Raw genomic sequence first — 14,532 nt, forward strand, 5'->3', positions numbered from 1 at the left:
CAAAACGGGTCTTTCTACAGCTGAGGGAGTGCTTTAAGTGCAGGAAAGACATACTGAGCCTGAGGATTGTTTTTTCCCCTTCACGAGCCCCTCCTCCCTTCCCCCACCTAAACAGGAAAGAAAACGCGCCCAGCATAAACACAAGGCAGTGCTCACGGTTTGTCACCACAACAAACTGGAGGTTAGACCAGCGCTCTTGGAGACCAAGCCCCAAGTCCCGGTTGCTAAACACAAAAAGGGCCTCTTTCCCACAGACCTGCGAACAGTACGGGCCTTACCCAAGAGTTTTTGGTTGTTTCCTCACCTTTTCTCTCTCTCTTTTCTTTAAACGAAAGCTTTGGAAAAGTGGCGACAGACAGCAAAAGTTTCCCTCTGAGCCAGACCTCTAAATCCGCCTTGCACAGACACACATTAGGTGGGCTGGTCCCACGTAGTCTCCACCATCATTACAAATTACAAACCTAACGATTAAAGAACAGAAGCGGAGAGGATAGAAAAGCTTCCACACCCACCCCACCACCGCCGTCCTTTCCAGACACCGCTTCCTGGTCGCAAAGAGCACAAATAACCCAAAACCATGGTGATAAGCAGAGCTGTGAAATACACACGCACAAGCCACACGCTGGGAACCTGCCACGACGGCCGGGAAAAAACCGGCCGGGTGAGGAGGCGCAAGGCGGCCCCCTGTCATCTGAGGACAACAACACGCCCCAAAGAGAAGTGGCAGGAGGCAGGGGGAGTTGCCCCGAAAACAAGCCCGGAGCCTCCTCGCTTTCCCGGGAACGCGAGCTCCTCCGCGGCCGCTAGCGGCCGGGCCGCCGGACGGGGCACCGGGTCCCGGGTGGGGGCGCGCCCAGGGGAGGCGCCCCCCGCAGGCCGGGCGCCCCCGAGAGCCCGCGGCCCTCCCGACTCCGCCTCGGGAAGCGGATGGGAGCTCGCTCCCCGCCGAGGCCCCTTCCCGCCCGGGCCGACTCACCGCCGGTGGGTCTGGTTCTCAGCCGCGAGCTGGGGCTGCCGTGAGGAGGCGGCGGAGGAGACGAGATCCGGGGCCCCGTCGCCGGGTCATCATACCCCCCGCGCGAGCCGGCCCGGGCCCCGGCCCCCGCCCCCCGGAGCCGTCCCCGCGCCCGTCCCGCGGGGGGAGCCCCCTCAGCCTCCCGCCCGCTCCGCCGCCCGGCCCCTGGCCGCCGCCGCCGCCGCCTCAGCCCCGCGCGCTCCCGCCTCGGCCTCCCGCTGCCGTCCGGGGCCACCGCCGGGCCCCTTGCTCCGCAGCCGCCGTTGTCGCCAGACCCGACGAGCCGAGCGCCGAGCGGCCGCCCCCTTCCAGCGGCCCCGCCCCGCGGGAACCATTCACTAGTCCAGCGCCATGACACCTACTGAGGCGGAAGTGTCGAGGAGCGGGCGGATTAGGAGGACAGCATGGTACAGATGGGAGTGGGAGTGGGGGGGCCTCCGTGGGGAGCCAGCGTGGATCGAGTGCGGGGGCCGGGCTCCCCGCCCCCTCCGCGCGACAGACTCCGCGGTGATTTAAAGGTGCTTGGTGGCGGTGGGGGGTCCAGCTGTGAAATGTCATCCCAGCCAGTGTGACATCACCACAGTCTAGTGTGACACCCCCAGAGATTGGGCAGCATGCGGTGAAGCAGTGCCTACCCGGGAAGCCCCTCTGCTGGTGAGGAATTACCTCAGTTTAGGCTTTAACGTTTCGTTGCCATTTAGAGACGTTCTGGCAGAGTGGCATCCTTGCACGGGATCTGGAAGCCTCCTCGTACATCAGGAGCCGCTTAGGAGACTACCGCTGCCCGCCATAGGAAAACTGTGTGCATTGCGAGGTGAGAAGGAGCAGCTGGGCTCTGGACCCAGCCCCTCAAAACGTGCAGTGAGCGAATGCTACCATAACGTTCTTGTCTCGAGCAGCAGATAGTAAGACTGGGTATTCAGGAAACGGGAGTGCATTGGACACACAGCATTCAGGAAAAAATGGACACTGTAAAAACTAGGTTATCCTAAAAGAAAGACTGTTGCCATCTCCCAGAGTCAAGAGATTCTCTCCGTAGAACCTCAGAAGCACCTCCCGCTGTGTAAAATGTTTCTGTTCCTAAAGTGGGGACCATTTTTAGAGACAGTAGTATAACCTGTTTATTTTTTCTATCCTGCAAAGTGCTGGAGGCAGCAATGATCTGAGCCCTACAAAGTGACCATCCAGCATCATGGTTGTTTGCATATACTCTTTGAGAAGGGGGACAGAAGTGGCTAAGTCAAGATTCTGCTATTACACTGTATCTCTCAGATCTCACTTGTATACATTCTTGACCTATTTGGATTCCCATCTCCTCACAAAAAGAAAAAAAAAGTGAAGATGTGCTAATACTCTTGGGAAGAAGTGGTAATACTATGTTAGTTTGTTAAGGTTTCTTTTCTGGCTTAACAGTCCTGGGAGCAGTTCTGTTTTATTGGGAAAAGGGAAGTTTATTTCCCTAGAGGACCAAGGTTAACAAGTGTTCAATCCCACCGGCCAGTTTTGTTTGCTTATCTTCACAGGAACTGAGAACATAAAGTCCTACATTGGGCTGACCTGGGAAACATCAAAATACAGAGTGGGTGAGCATGCCCACTTGGGGAGGAGCCAGGGAAAAGGCAGAACTTGAGCTCTGGAGTAGAACAGATCCTGCTCTAAAAGCAGGCTTCAAACACACTAATGACTTACCATGTCTTGGCTCAACCAAACTCAATGACATGCTTCTAGGCTCCTATTATCTCAAGTTATGTCCCTTTCCTCTTTTCAAACACACCTCAAAGTCCAACTTGAGGGAACCTTTCCTGATTGACTCCCATTTTATTCTAATTATTTAATTCTACATCACCATCTGTGTATTTACTTCCCTGTACCTTATTTGTACTTGTTGATCTATGTTCATGGTTCTTAGGTCTTAGTCGGCCTCACTACGTGGAGACCTTCTCAAAATCTACTATTTCCCCCTCTCTAATATACATTCATCCATCCAACAAACTGTATGCCTCCTCTACTCCAGAGATTCCCCTAGATACTGAGTCAGATGCAAAATGAATAAGACATTCCCTTGGCTCACAATCAACAAGGAAAAAAAAAAAAGGCATGGTGACATATATAAGACTTGAATGACAGAGCTAGAGAAGACTCCAGAAAAGGAGATATTTAAACAGGGCATGGTCAAAGAAGTTTCAAATTTAATGTAGCTGGGTTCATTTGTCCCTTTAGCAAATGTCTATTGAGTATCTTTGTGTGCCAGGCACTATATTGGAAATTAAAGATACAAAAAAGAAAATGCATGGTCCATGGTCTGAAAGAGCCAACCTGTCAGCAGAGAAGTGGCAAGATACGGAATTAATAAATTAGGTTGAGTCAGATTTTAAAGGCCATGAAGAACTCTTAGAGGGTTAGCCAAACAGGTAATATGAAGGAATCTGTGCTTTAAAGAGAGAGGCAGTGGCAGTGAGGAGGATGGCTGCCTGGGACATGTAAAGACTAGAGAAACGGAGACTAATTAAAGGTCTAATTAAAAATGATGAAGACTAATTAAAAATGATGAAGGTTTGGTCAAGCAGAGACCCTGGAGAGAAGGGGTCAGAGAGGAGAACTCTTTCCTCCTAGCCAAAATGAGTGCCGCTGGAGAGGAAGCTGTTGCCGGTTGGAAGCACTGAATCTCTCCTAGGGTATGATATTTCTCTGTGGCCTAGAGCCTAGATTCAGTGTTGCAGACAGGAAGTACTCGCTCAGGAGCTGCATTACTTAAGACCAAGTAGGAGAAGCTGACCCAAAGGCTGAGTCACGGGAGAAGTTGAATCAAAAAACTTGTCCAACCATCCGAACAACTAGTGAATCCAAGGGACCAGAAAAAAAAAGAGAGAGAGAGAGAGAAAAAATTCAAGTAGAAGCCGACAGTTGTAAAACTGGGAGAAACCAGGTGAGACAAAAGGTCTGAAGGAAAGGATTAGAGACAGAACATGGAAAAAGCCTTTGAAACAAGAGGGCATCCTTGGTAATTTTTTAAAATCTAGGTCCCAGAAAACTTTTTACTTGGAAATAATTCCAAACACACAGAGAAGTTGATAATAAAAAGAGCACCCATATATCCTTTACTTGGATTTGTTGGTTAATTTGGATTTGTTGATTGCCCCTTTTGCTCTAACACTTGCAGTCTCAAATAGCACACATACACACCCATTTTTTTCTGACCATTTGAAAGTAAATTGCATCCACCATGCCCCTTTATCCCTTAATGCTTCAATGTCCTAAGAATATGTACATCTTTTACATACACAACATGTATAGTTATCAATTCCAGGAGCCTTAACATTGATACCATACTTTACATCCGTATTCCAAATTTCATCAATTAATCCAATAATGTCATTCTTACCCATTTTCCCCTTCGAGTAAGAGGATCCATATATTGCATGTCTCTTTAGTCTCCTTTAATCTGTATCAGTTCCTTAGCTTTTCTTTGTCTTTGATATTTTTGAAGGGTACAGCCCGCCCCCTTTGTTTGGACAAGAGAATGTTCCTCATTTCCAATTTGTTGTTTATGTTTATCTCACCTTTATTACATTATTAGACGCCAGTTATCCATTCCTGGCTAGAATACTATTGTGATATTGTGTCCTCCTCAGGATATCAAACCCAAGGTCAGATGATGACTCTCTCCCTCATTGGGTGATAATAATTTTGGTCACCTTGTTGAGGTGTCTGATTCCTCCACTATATTTACTATTTTTTTCCTTGTAATAAGCAATCCATGGGGAGACATCTTAGACCCTGCAAATATCCTGCTCCTCATCAAATGTGTTCCCATAGATTTAGCATCTATTGATGGTTTTTTCTTGTACCAATCCTCTCTTATCTCTTATTAATTCATTAGTTATCTATTAATGATATAGACTCATGGATTACTGTGTTTTTCAATGGTTTATTCCTTACAGTCCGTAATTATTTGCATGCTAAAATTTTCCAGATTTAGTCAATGAGGGCCTTTTCAAGCTCCTGTGTCTTTCTTTTTTTTTTTTTTTTTTTAAGATTTTATTTATTTTTCTTGACAGAGAGAGAGACACAACAAGAGAGGAAACAGAAGCAAGGGGAATGGGAGAGGGAGAAGCAGGCTTCTCACTGAGCAGGGAGCCTAATGCAGGGCTCAATCCCAGGACCCTGGGATCATGACCTGAGCCAAAGGCAGATGCCCAAGGACTGAGCCACCCAGGCGCCCCGCTCCTGTGTCTTTTTTAGCATGCCCAATTTTCACATGTTCCAGATTCATCTTGATTCTTGCAGGTTCACCATTCCTTGGAGCATTGGATTTCTCCACTGAATGCTTTGTATCTGGCCAGAAAAAAACAAAGGGAAGAGAAAATATGGATTATTTGTGTGGGAAGTTTTTTTTTTTTTTTTAAGATTTTTATTTATTTACTTGGGAGGAAGAGAGAGCATAGAGAGAGAGAGGGAGAAGCCGACTCCCTGCTGGGCAGAGAGTCCAATGCGAGGCTTAATCCCAGGACCCTTAGATCATAACCTGACCCAAAGGCAGCTGCTTAACCGACTGAGCCACCCAGGCATCCCATGTGGGAAGTTTTTATAGGCCAGGCCTGCAGATAGCAAACCCATAGATCTACTCTGCACACATCACATTGGTGGTAACTCAGGAACATGAATACTGCTGCAATGATTAGGAGATGACACAATCTATCTGTGTGCCCAAGAGACTTGACTTAGTAAAAATTAGGCCAGTCTCCACCATGCTTGTTCAAAAGCTATTCTCTATGTTACTTCTTCCATATTGGTAGAATCCCAGTTTTGTTCAGACAGAAGGAAGATCCTTTGATTTCAAAGAAGGTAACTTCCTCTCACCAAATCAGGAAATGAATTACAATGGTCCAAACCAATCCTGGTAATTCCAGTTCTTGTCACCAGTGACTAGTCTAAGAGTGGGTATAGACTCAGTTCTGAAATAGGAAAGGCAGTCTAATGGGAGGCTCGTAGGAAATTTTTCTTTTTGTATAAAAAAGACAGGACCTTCACAGAAGAAATTCTTTTGTCCCTGCCTTTGTTTTTGCTGAGACAAAGGAGTGAAAACACTAGGCATGGAGCTGTCATACCCATCTTGTGACTATAAATGTGACAGCAAACAAAGACGAAGATAGTCAGGATGTTGAGGACAGCAAAGGAGACAGAAAGGAGGAGTCTTTGAGGACAGAATTAAGCTTCTGAATGAACCTGGGACTGCCCGCTGCTTCTGGACTTTTTAAGTAAACAAATGTTCGTATGTTTCAAGAACACTGCTAGATGAGTTTTCTGTTCTTTGCTGCCAAAAATCATTCTTAAGTGACAAGGGAGAGAGGTAGGAGAGCTTTTCTGGGAAAAGGAGCTAATTGGTGGTATCTGAATGTTCTGAGAAGTAAAGGAGAATAAGGATGGAAGAGTGGCCAGTGGATTTGCAATGAGAAGGTCCCTGTGGATCTTGGTGAGATCAAGTGGCATGGTGGGGAAGCAGAAGCAATGTGATTCCTACAAAGGATTTTTCCTGGTATGAGTGGTGACTGACAAACTGGGAAGGATGGTTTGAACCAACTGGGTGACAGAATCTACTCTGGTCAATTCCCGTATTCAGTTCCTAATACCCACAGAAGCTGTTTGGGTTCCTGCTGTCTGCTTCAGCTACACCTGGGAAATCATGAACTGAATCACTTTGCTCACTTGAGCACTTCTCACAGGAATAAGCCAGGAAAAGTTGTTCTGGCCCCTAAACTGGTTTCATAGAGGGCAAATCCAGCGTGTATGATGGGGACTAAATAGAACCTTTTTAAAAACCTTTCATCCGGGATTTATTGACTGTATAATAAGTACCAGGCATTCAGTTAGACAGAATAAAAAGATGAATAAAGCATATTCTGTGTCTCTGGGACTTCACAATCTAATTTAGGAAATAAATTAGGAACAATTATAACAAATCTGAGATTGGTCCTCAAAGTGGCGTTACTAGTGGTCAGGAATATAGCAGTTACTGTCTGGAGATCCCTGCAGATGCATCTAGAAATATCACTATTGACCGAACAGGGACTTAAAGAAGACAGCACCGTTTCAGCCAGGCCATCAGTGAGATGTTATTTGGTTTTAGTAACTATCTTTAAGTACCTTTTCCATGCAAAATATGAACAGACTAAAAACACCATTACATTATCACATGTAATGGACATGAGCTCTTTGTTGTTGTTGTTTTTTTGGACATGAGCTCTTTGTATGACAAGTACTCCTTGAGAAGGAGTTATTGGTCTGCGCTAGGCCACCAGGGAGCCACAGGGTTAGAAACTAAAACCAGGGGCGCCTGGGTGGCTCAGTGGGTTAAGCCTCTGCCTTCGGCTCAGGTCATGATCTCAGGGTCCTGGGATTGAGTCCCGCATCGGGCTCTCTGCTCGGCAGGGAGCCTGCTTCCTCCTCTCTCTCTCTGCCTGCCTCTCTGCCTACTTGTAATCTCTGTCAAATAAATAAATATAATCTTTTAAAAAAATTTTTTTAAAAAGAAAAAGAAACTAAAACCAGGCAGAGATGAGTGTGGTAAACAGAGCAGTGAAGTGAAGTGCCCACCTGTGTTACGATAATAGGTGAGTGAGTCCCTCCTCTGTATGGTAAAAAGGCTTGGTCCCCTCTTGGCTCCCACACTTCTCATGTTCCCTAACATCTCCCCACTAAAGCTGGGTGGTTGCTGGGCTGAAGAGTGGGATTGCAAGTAGGAACTGGCTTCCCTGCTCTCAGGTGTAAGTCTTGCTGGTCTTGTTCTCTTTTTGTATCAAAATAAGACATTTTGGGGGGACTGGGTCCTAGCAGAAATGACTTTGGGTGGAAGGGGAGTTTGGAAAGAGGCCACGGCTATGGGATTAAAGAGAAAGAGTCAAATACAACTAGTTAACATTATGAATGCATGAAATGCCACTGAATTGTACACTTTAAAATGGTTAATTGTAGGGCACTTGGGTGGCTCAGTCATTAAGTATCTGCCTTCGGCTCAGCTCATGATCCCCAGGGTCCTGGGATCGAGTTCCACATCCAGCTCCTTGCTCCTTGAGAAGCCTCCTTCTCCCACTCCCACTCCCCCTGCTTGTGTTCTCTCCCTCTCTGTCAAATTAATAAATAAAATCTTTTAAAAAATGGTTAATTGTGTGTCATGTGAATTTCACTTCAAAAAAAGGGGAAGGGAGAGAGGTTTGCAGGATTTAGACATAATGGGCAAGAGACCTGACTCCTAATTTTCAAGAGTCAATCCAGAGCCTTCTGGGAGAAGAACAATGCCTTAAATACCCCTACAACCATATTTATTCCTCCTCAGACCCTCCTTCCCCCTAATCATTTCTGTTTCCTCCCTTATCTACATATCACCACCTTACTCTCTTACTTTCTCCATATACCAACTCTTTATTCAGCAAAACCAAGGGATAGTGCTTTTCTCTCCCTTTCCCTGGGTCATCGTCATGTCTCATTATCATGTCTCCACCATTCGGTAGCTTCTTACCTTTGACCAACTGTTACACAAACTTTTAGCACCTGCCCTCCATATGTCTTTCCCTATTTTGAATTCTAAGCCAAAGCCAAAGCCAAAACAAATGATCTGGGAAGGGACACAAAGACCCACAAGGGAGAGGGCTATGCATCAGAACAGGAACTCGAAATTCAATCATTGACTATTATTTGTGCTAAGTCATTTTGCACTTCCTGCAGGCTTGGAAATCAAAAAGGCCCTAACAAAGTATCCCTTGCCTAACACAATTCCTGATATGTGGTCAGTACCAGTAACTATTTGGCTGACTAAATTACTGTGTGTTTATTCAGGGTGTTCAAAGCATCAGAATTCAATTAACTATAGAATAGAGTTTTGGAAATCTCAGCAATCTTCATCTTTGGCTGTGAAATTTAACTTAATTTTTTCATTATTACTTCTGAAAACTCACTTTTATCAAATCTGCAAGCTGTTATCAAGAGGTTAGCAGGTGGGGCTCCTGGGTGTCTCAGTTGGTTAAACGACTGCTTTCAGCTCAGGTCATGATCCCAGAGTCATGGGATCGAGTCCCACATCGGGCTCCCTGCTCCTTGGAGAGTCTGCTTCTCACTCTGCCTTTCTCCCCTCTCATGCTCTCTCTCTCAAATTAAAAAAAAAAAAAAAAAATCTTAAAAAAAAAAAGAGGTTAGCAGGTGACTCCTTTGGAGGTGGCGAGGAGGAGGGGCCGGATCAAATCCTGGAGGGTAAATTTTCTGATGTGAAGTAGGTTTCTGCCTGACCAACCTCAGTGCTCCCAGAATGTCCAATACAGAAGAAGTAAAACATGAGCTTTGGAGTCTTGACATCAGGAGGAATCCCGAGTCTTCTAGTAACTAGGGTGATAGTGGGCATACTGATGAATTTCACTTTCCTTATTCTTAAAAAAAAAAAAAAATTATATTTATTTATTTATTTATTTGAAGTGGGGGAGGAACAGAGAGGCAGAGGGTGAGGGACAGCAGACTCCCTGCTGAGCATGGAGCTTGATCTCAAGAACCTGAGATCATGACCTGAGCCGAAATCTAGAGTGGGACGCTTAACTGACTATGCCCCCTAGGCACCCCGCACCTTCCTCCTTCTTAAAATGGAGATGCTAATACCTTCTCCATACCGTCCTCATTCCAGCAATCAGAAAAACTTTTCGATATTACTTCCAAAAAATATCCTGAATCTACTACTATTCATCTCCACTCCTACAGACGTTCTGATTTCACAAAAGTAAGAAGTGAGATAGAGACGAATAATAAATATGGAATTTTCAGTCCTATCTTGATTAAAAGGGAGTGCTGATTTTAGTTATGTGTATATTTACTAAGAGCCTTACAGAGAGAGGATGCACCCTCATGAATGAAAAGTTACCTATTCGTTCTGGTGCTCCTCCATAAGGATACGGAATATTATAATTTGGTGAATTAAACAAAAAGGTTCAAGTCCGACTGAATTTGATTATACTCTGTTCTCTACTATATCTTATAGATCTCGCCTCATAGATTCAGATATTCAAAGATCAGGACTAATGTTATTTCCAGTAAAATTTTATGATTAAACTTTATAATAATTTAAATAATTTTAAAATTAAGTATTCTCTGATAATTTTTTTTGTTACTGAAGAGCCTTACTCGCTCAGAAAACATAACCTTTAACCCCAAGTCTTGTATTGACTCCAAAGCAAGTAAAACATGTTTCTTTCTCTTAAGTACATAGTTGTAAAGTATGTCTATTATAGGAAATAGGGTAAATTCATAAAATATTCTAGTTACTTGTAAAACTCATTCTTTTCTTATTCCCCCCAAATATCAGAATGTACACATATATACATGCACACACTTCTCCTTTGTGAAAGCTTTGGTGGAGGAAAAGACATGTCTTTTATTTCTGTAGCTACGTGTACTAAAGAGGTCTCTCTAATAGATTTATACCCAGACACAGTGCAAATCCCTTTTTCCATAAACCCCAGGTTCAGCTCACCAGGATCTCTCACAGTTGCAAGACCTTCCTAACTGGTGTATGCCTGCTTTTGCTCTCCCCCTATTCTCCATTGATGCTTTTAAAATATATATCAAATCATATCTCACACCCCCCCAACACGCACACTTTAAGGCACTCCAGTAGCTTCCTATTGTACCTAGACTAAAGCTCAATCTGCTTTTTTTTTTTTAAGATTTTATTTATTTATTTGACAGAGAGAGATCACAAGTAGGCAGAGAGGCAGGCAGAGAGAGAGTGAGAGGGAAGCAGGCTCCCTGCTGAGCAGAGAGCCTGATGCAGGACTAGATCCCAGGACCCTGAGATCATGACCTGAGCCGAAGGCAGCGGCTTAACTAACTGAGCCACCCAGGCGCCCTCAGACTGCTTATTTTAAGTGCCTCCCTCTCTGAGCTCATGTTCTCCCTCTCTAACACATGCTCTTCTCAGTGTTCGTTGGACACAAAACTCCTTCCCAACACATTGACTTTGCACTCATGCCATCAGGTCTTCCCCTGACTGGTTCCTTCTCATGACTCGAGTCTCATCTTAAGTGTCAATCCCCCGACACACCTTCCTTGACCTGTTTCTGAACTGCTGGCCACACCCAGAAGCCAGTTTTTTTTTCTTCTTAGCATTTATCACCATCTGATCTTTATGTATACTGCTTGTCTCTCTTCTTGAGAGTATAAATGCCATGTGGGCAGGACATTTTCTTGTTCACTATTTTGTATCCCCAATGTCTGGAACACATAGTAGGTATTCAGTAAGTTTTATTGAAAGATTGAATTTGTGAATTTGTGGACACTAGTTTTCTCATAAGAGAGCTGCAAGATTTAGAGGTAATATGCAAAAAGTGTCTACCAAGGTAAGCCTTCAATAGGTGTTAGCTTGAGGGCTGAGAACTTGCTTTACTTCATGTTTGGGAGAAACAGTATTTATTGAGGGAGGTTTGCCTAAAGGATGAACCATCCATCCATTTCTCTAGATTCATTCATGTATTCATTCCACCAGTGTTTATTATTAAGAACCTGCCATGTGTTTGAGACATTATGGATGCAATGGTGAACAAAAGAAACTAGGGGAGAAAAACAAACAAACAAAGAAAAGAGTTCTGGAGTTTACATTATAGTGCATGAGATACACATTAATCTCAGTAGGTAAAAGAGTATGTTAGTAAGTGGCAAGGGCTCTATGGAGAAAAAGGAAGGAAGGGAGAGAGGAAGTGGCTAGCCACGTGGTTGCAATTTTAAATAAAATGACCAAAAATCATTTTTCTGAGCAAAACCTTGAAGGAGGTAAGGAAGCCATGTGGGTATCGGAATGGAAGTCCCGGTAAGGAAAGGAAGCAAAGTGAGGTGAGTGCCCCCAGGGCCTGGCGCTGGGGTAACCCCAAGGAGGTCAGCAGGCTTGGAGAGTGTAAGCAAAGGGTGGGGAGTAATCGGAGAGAGCAGGGCAGAGCATGTGGGCCAGGAAGACCACAGTGAGAACTCTGGGTCTTATTCTGGGTGAACTGGAAAGACCTTGGAGGATTTGAACAGAGAAGCAACATGGTATGATTTATATCAGTCCCGCTGGGGGTACCAGACTGTGGGTCTGCAGGGGAGAGGGCAATGTTGGAAGCAGGGAGAACATTTAAAGAGGCTCTTGCAATAACTCAAGACATGACACAAAGTCTGCTCTGACAAAGGCGGTAGAGGTGAAGATGGGAAAAGAAAGAACATTCAGGATATGTTTCAAGGTAGAGTCAACAGGATTTACTGACAGATGGAAGTGTGGTGGGCAGGGAGAGCCAAGAGAAAGGGAAAATTGGAAACCAAGCCCACTGAATAAACGTAATAGGATTGCTTAGCAGAATGGAAGGCCCTTTTGATGTATGAGGTCATGATTTAAAACAAAACCAGTCTGGTTAAGGGTTTCTCCAATAGCATCTAGCTGTTCCAGTGCAGGCAAAGAGCAGAGAGATAGTAAAATTTGTTCAGAATTGGAGTTTGTCAAGGCAAGTGTGTCTGAGTGAGTGCAAGCCAAGGAGTTGTATTATACCAACAGATCATGGGATGCAGTCGGGACAAGGTGGAAAGTGAAGCTCAGAGAGGGCTCACATTGGCCATGGAGGTCCTTGAGTGAATAAGCTGGGAGAAGAGAAGATTTAAAATTGAGATTTCAGATGTAGTAAAACTTCTGGTAAAGACAGAGCAGTGAGGAAGATAGAATTAAGGTCTTTGGAGGTGAGGAGGTCAAAGAACCTGAGGCTGGAATGTTGAAGTCATCTAGGGTGAAGACAGTTCTGGAGTGAACACATGGAAATTTGGGGAGAATGGTGTGCTCAGAGATCATGAAAGTTCCTCGCCCTTTCCCCATACCTTGTCTTGAGCCTCTCTTCCATCTGAGTTATATCCTTTTGTAACAAACCAGTGATCTAGTAAGAAAAATGTTTCTCTGAGTTCTGGGGGCTGTTCTAGCAAATGAATCAAACCCAAGAAGAAGACAAAAAAATCTCCAATCTGTAGCCCCTGGTCAGAAGCACAGGGGATAACCTGGACTTGTGACTGGTATCTGAGGGAGAAGAGAGCAGTCTTGTAGAGTCCTTCACCTGTGGGAGTGGAGGCTATCTCCAGTTAGAGAGTGTCAGAATCCAGTTGAATTATAGGACACCCAACTGGGATTGGAGACTTGTTGGCTGGTGGGGGAGTCCCCACCTCCCCTCCCCAGTTTAGGAACTGGGTGCTCAGAACCTTTTAGCGGGTTCTCTCTGAACCTTATATCCCTGACTCCCTCTATACAGGAGTCTAGCTCCACCTCGATGCTTTGTTTCTATGGAGCCTGGTTAGTAGGGTGAGGGAGCTGGACCCAATGTTCTTGGTTCCACAGAAGCACTTTACAGTGAACACATTAAGAATGGGATTATAGCACTGAGGACAACATTTTCATTCTCTGCTCCCCAAAATTATTGAAAATTGACGGGAAGATTCAGAATTGGTAAAATAGCCGTAATTCTGTTTTTTAATATGTGAATATTATAAGGGAAAGACTAACCCCAAGGCTAGCCAGAAGTTTTGTGTGATTGAAAGATGATTCAGTGAGCCATCTGTCCAGGAAGGGAACCAAGCCTGAGATTCTGGGAGCATTCTGTGATATGATGGGTTAAGGATGTATTCAAAGAAGAGGAAGTTACTTAGGAATGAAGTAGTCAAGATGGAAGGGTACAGATAAATTAAATCACCGTGGTCAAAATAAAGACAAGCGTAACCATTCCGAGAATCCCCGCAGGAGCTGTAGATTTAGAAGATTGTAATAGCAAGCAGAATTGTTCTGTATTGATGTGCTGGGGTGTTCCGTGGAGGATTGGGAAGCACCATGAACCCAAGACAGAACCCAAGACAACACAGCTTGTTGTGGTAGTGATTATGGGAGGGTGAAAAGTGGGAGGCAGGTAACAAATTCATAGCCATTCCGTAGTGATAGCATCAATAATATGTAAACATGGCCTCCCAGGTGGGATTTCTCTTGCTTAAGAACCACTCCAAGAATGCAGAGAGAACAGTCTCCCTGGAAGTGGACTTGACATGGAGAACCCAAGTCCGAATCTCTTTTCTTAAATAAGCAGACTCGCTTATCTCCTTTTTCCTACGGTAAAGGGCAGTCTGGGTCAGAAGTGAGAGATGGCCCCTCAAAGCCAGCCAGGCAGATTTTTTTTTCTCTAAAGGGACTTAAGCCACTGTCTGTCTCCTTTCGGAAAGGTACATGTTTTCCCACAGATCATGAAACGACTAATTGATCTCTAGGGAATTTTCTTTCTCTGGGTATTCTTAAACCTAATTGTAAGATCTTAGATTCACGTGGTCATCCTTAGATTCTAAAAATAAACTAAGGGGCACCTGGGTGGCTCAGTTGGTTAAGTGCCTGACTCTTGGTTTTGGCTCAGGTCACGATCTCAGGGTTGTGGGATGGAGCCCCGTGTCAGGCTCCACACTTGGCCAGGAGTCCGCTTGGGATTGTCTCTCCCTCCCAC

General features: G+C 44.8%; 1 protein-coding gene across 6 annotated transcripts in view; it reads right to left on the reverse strand.

Moving 5' to 3' along the window:
• HIPK1 (homeodomain interacting protein kinase 1) overlaps nt 1-1,197 on the reverse strand; it is a 50,622-nt gene extending 49,425 nt beyond the window's left edge. For 4 of the 6 annotated variants that reach the window (XM_046009319.1, XM_046009308.1, XM_046009299.1 and 1 more), the window contains exon 1: nt 977-1,197. The gene's annotated coding sequence lies outside the window, so the exon portion shown is untranslated. Of the gene's footprint in view, nt 1-304; nt 462-976 lie in introns of all 6 variants that reach the window. The other 2 variants (XM_046009330.1, XM_046009289.1) reach the window with 1 other exon arrangement.
• Nucleotides 1,198-14,532: the final 13,335 nt, after the last annotated feature.

The sequence above is a fragment of the Meles meles genome, chromosome 1, assembly GCF_922984935.1.
Source record: "Meles meles chromosome 1, mMelMel3.1 paternal haplotype, whole genome shotgun sequence".
In the NCBI taxonomy this organism is placed as follows: Eukaryota; Metazoa; Chordata; class Mammalia; order Carnivora; family Mustelidae; genus Meles; species Meles meles.